This window comes from Peromyscus eremicus, chromosome 3, assembly GCF_949786415.1.
Source record: "Peromyscus eremicus chromosome 3, PerEre_H2_v1, whole genome shotgun sequence".
NCBI lineage: Eukaryota > Metazoa > Chordata > Mammalia > Rodentia > Cricetidae > Peromyscus > Peromyscus eremicus.
In genome coordinates, this window is record NC_081418.1 from 21395097 (window position 1) to 21399219 (window position 4123).

General features: G+C 40.8%; 1 pseudogene; it reads left to right on the forward strand.

Annotated features, from left to right (window-relative positions):
- Positions 1–2322: 2322 nt before the first annotated feature.
- On the forward strand, positions 2323–3521 carry LOC131905600 (protein SET-like; annotated as a pseudogene).
- Positions 3522–4123: the final 602 nt, after the last annotated feature.

Sequence of the window (4123 nt, forward strand, 5' to 3'; positions counted from 1 at the left end):
ATATACACCAATCATAAGCTTTTTCAGGACTTCCTCAATAATGAGAAGATAAACTACAACATCAACATTGAGAAAGTTGTGGCCTGTGGCACAAATATCCAGACAACGTCTGAGAGAGTTGGCCCATCCATGCTTTGATACTCCTATTAATCTTTGATATTTTAACTATCAGTACTATCATTATGCCAAGTAACCATAAACTGTGATTATCTTTTTTTAAAAAATCACTGGCATGCTCATTTAGCTGAGAATGCAGTAATCAAGAATATCAATATGCCAGGCAACTTTGAGCTCCCAAGTGTCCCTCAGATAAAGAAACATCTGTTATGGCTGCAAGTACCTCAATGTGTCTTTAGAATCTAAGAGAACAAGATTATGACAAAGATCATTTAAATATTTGAGGAAGGGACTGAGCATATATTTCCAAGAAGCAGATCAATACAATGCTGAAGAGGAGAAGCATCTGGTGTGTGTGTGTGTGTGTGTGTGTGTGTGTGTGTGTGCGCGCGCGCACGCGCGCTGGCATGAGTTTATGCACACCAGAAAATGATGATGGATCTTCTGCAGGTGGAGTTGCAGCGTTCTGCCTGGTGTGGATGTTGGGAACCACACCTGGGATGTATGCAGGAACAGCAAACACTGTTAATCACAGATCTCTCCAGCTCCATCAGTCAGTTCTTAAGATTCACTCAAACTACATTCATCATGAAGACCATGAAGTTGAAGAACAGCAAGGCAAGATGAATGCTGAAAGCAAGCAGAAGATTCTTGTCTAATTCAATGACATGGTCAGCTAGCTAGATAAGGATGGGAGGAGGGGGGGAGAGAGAGAGAGAGACCCTACAGGGGTCTGAGGATGGAAGTATGTGGTACTTATAGATCTAGTTTGCTCAAAACACCCTCAGTTAAAGTCTGTCATCCTGAGATAAATATTAATAGCTCTCCTTTCATTTCAATATTCCAAGTTTAAAGTCTAAATTATATATGCTCATCCAGCTCATCTTGATCTACATGTTAGCCAAAGCAGAGCAGAGAATATATTCTGTGTAACAACAAACTTTGTAGAACTGAAATTTTCAGAGAAAAAAATCCCGTTGGAGGTTTTTTCTTTTTCCTTTGGTTCGAACTTTAGTACAAATACATGAGTGGATATTATGAATAGCTGGATGTGGGAACACAGAAAAGGTGAATATATTGAGCTGAATGGTTCTGAAAACATGTAGAAAGTGGAATTTATGCCCTGAAAAATAATATTCTTTTTAAAATAGGTGACTTTTTAAAAAAGTTGTATAACGAACTTTTTAAGGGACAGAAAATAACCAAATGAAATACAGCATAATGCTAACAGCAGTTGTCCTTGCAGAGTAGAATTAGAAGAGCTTGGGGTTTTTTTTTGTGAGCAGTGTAGTCATTATTTGTCTCACTTAAAGAAGCACACACTGCTTTTATAATAAAAAAAAGTATTTGCAGATGCTCACATTGATGCACAAGGAAGCAAAACATACTGTTAAACACAAGACATACTTAAAGTGATTCATAAAAGCTGGAGATTCAGGAAGATTCAAGGAGAAGCAGTTATACTAGAAAAATGCAAACAAAATTGAAGACCTGGGCCTCCCACAGCACAGGTGCAGGTCACATGCACAAAGACAGGACAAAGACACGTGAGTTCTCATGCTAAAGGCTATGAGTTATAAAAAGCTATAAGACTACCTAGTTTCCCAAATAACAGAAAAGCCTTTAAAACTTAGCAGCTATAAGAGAAGTAAGAATTGTAAACATTTATATAACATCACTCTGCTTCCCAAGTGCACACATCATTTTTCTTTTCACAAAAAAAACTAAAGTCTCAACAAAGTAGAGATAAATATATCCCAAATCTCAACACAGTAAGCCATGTGCTCACACTAGAAATGTAAAGGCCCTCTACCTGGACATATAACCTTGTCATGTTATACAATTCTTGGATCAAAGTAAAATACACACTTGAAATTTCAGTGTTACTAAGGAATATTGGTAAATAGTCTACATATCAGAATCCATCAGGTACAATTAAGGCACTGACCACAGTAAAAATTGATTACATTAAATTTAAATTAAATTAATAAAATAAAAATCATCTAACTTAAATATCCTGCCTAAAAAGCTAGAAAACAAAACAAACAAAAACAACCATCTTAAAGAGCATCAGAAACAAGTTACTAAGAATTATTTACTAGTTCCTGTGAGTGTATTCCTGCTGAGAACACTGGCCTCTGGCCTCTGGCCTCTGGCCTCTGGCTTCTGGCTGGTCCCTGGTGCCACGCCCTACAACAGTAATCCATGCTCCTGCCTCAGCCAGAGAGACCCAGACAGGCTCCTGCCCTGGAGCTGGAGGACACACTGGCCTCTCATGGTCTGCTGAAGGGGAAAAAAACAGCAAGAAGCAATTGAACATATGGATGAAGTACAACATGAAACAGACAGACTTGATGAACATGCCAGTGAGGACATTTTGAAAGTAGAACAAAATTATAACAAACTCTGCCAACCATTTTTTTCAAAAGAGGTCAGAATTGATCACCAAAATCCCAGTTTTGGGGTAACAACATTTGTCAGCCATCCACAAGTATCTGCACTGCTTGGGGAAGGAGACTAAGAGGTCCTGCATTATTTGACCAGAAGAGAAGTAAAGGTACACAGAAAAATGCAAACAAAACCGAAGACCTGGGCCTCCATCAGCATAGGTGCAGGTCACATGCACAAAGACAGGACAAAGGCACGTGAGTTCTCATGCTGAAGGCTACAAACTCCAGAAGGCTGTAAGACATCCAAATTTCCCAAATAGCAGACACAACAGAATTTGAAGACATTAAATCAGGTTACAGAATAGATTTTCATTTTGATGGAAATCCTTATTTTTAATAAAGTTCTGTCCAAAGAATTTCATCTGATTCAGAGTGGTGACCCATCTTCAAAGTCCACTGAAATCAAATGGAAGTCTGGTAAGGATTTGACAAAACGCTCCAGTCAGATGCAGAATGAGGCCAGCAGGAAGACACAGCACACAGTGCCAGAGAGCTGTTTTACCAGTTTACTGACCATTCTGAATCAGGTGCAGATGAGTTAGGAGAGGTCGTCAAAAATGATATTTGGCGGAATCCCTTGCAGTACCATTTGGTTCCTGCTATGGATGATGAAGAAGGAGAGATGGAAGATGAAGAAGAAGAAGAAGAAGAAGAAGAAGAAGAAGAAGAAGAAGAAGAGGAGGAGGAGGAGGAGGAGGAGGAGGAGGAGGAGGAGGAGGAGGAGGACGAGGACGAGGAGGAGGAGGAGGAGGAGGAGGAGGAGGAGGAGGACGAGGAGGAGGAGGAGGAGGACGAGGAGGAGGAGGAGGAGGAGGAGGAAGAAGAGGAAGAGGAGGAAGAGGAGGAGGAAGGGCTGGAAGATATTGATGAGAAGGGGATGAGGATGAAAGTGAAGAAGACAAAGATGATGTTGAAGAGGAGGAGGGAGAGGAGGATGAAGGCAAAGATGACTAAGCACAGAAGACTGATGCATTCCCACCTTTTTGCTTTTCTTTTTTTTATTTTTTAATTTCCTTCAGTCCCTGGGAGCAAGTTGCAGTCATTCCTACCCCATCCTTTTGTGCTCAGTCACCCTGTTTCTGAGGTCTCTCCCTTCTCAACACCATGATTCTCAACTTACTTTCGGGGAGACACCTTGAGCAAAATACAATGGGAAAAGAATCTCCACTTTTCTTCTCTAAATTCATTTTGATCCTTTCTTGTCTCAAAAACTGTGGATTCAACACCACCACTGTGCTCTGTGGGAAAGAATAGAAGCCCTCCTGCCACCTTGGCTCTGTTGGAGGGTGGACGGTGCCAGGCCCCTGTAGTAGTGCACTGAATTCTAGCTTTTTTCCTTTCTCTGTATATTGGGCTCATAGATCACACTGTGTCTCTATGTGAATACAGTCAGCATTTACCAACATGTATCTGTCTACTCTCTCTTGTTTAATACAAAGAAAAAAGAGGGTATAAAAGGTCAGCAAGGGTGGGTTTGAGGTACCTGGGGGGGTGGGGATTGAGTGGGCATCGTGACAACATGGCTTCGCCTTTAGCACATTTGGTTGTGATGTCCA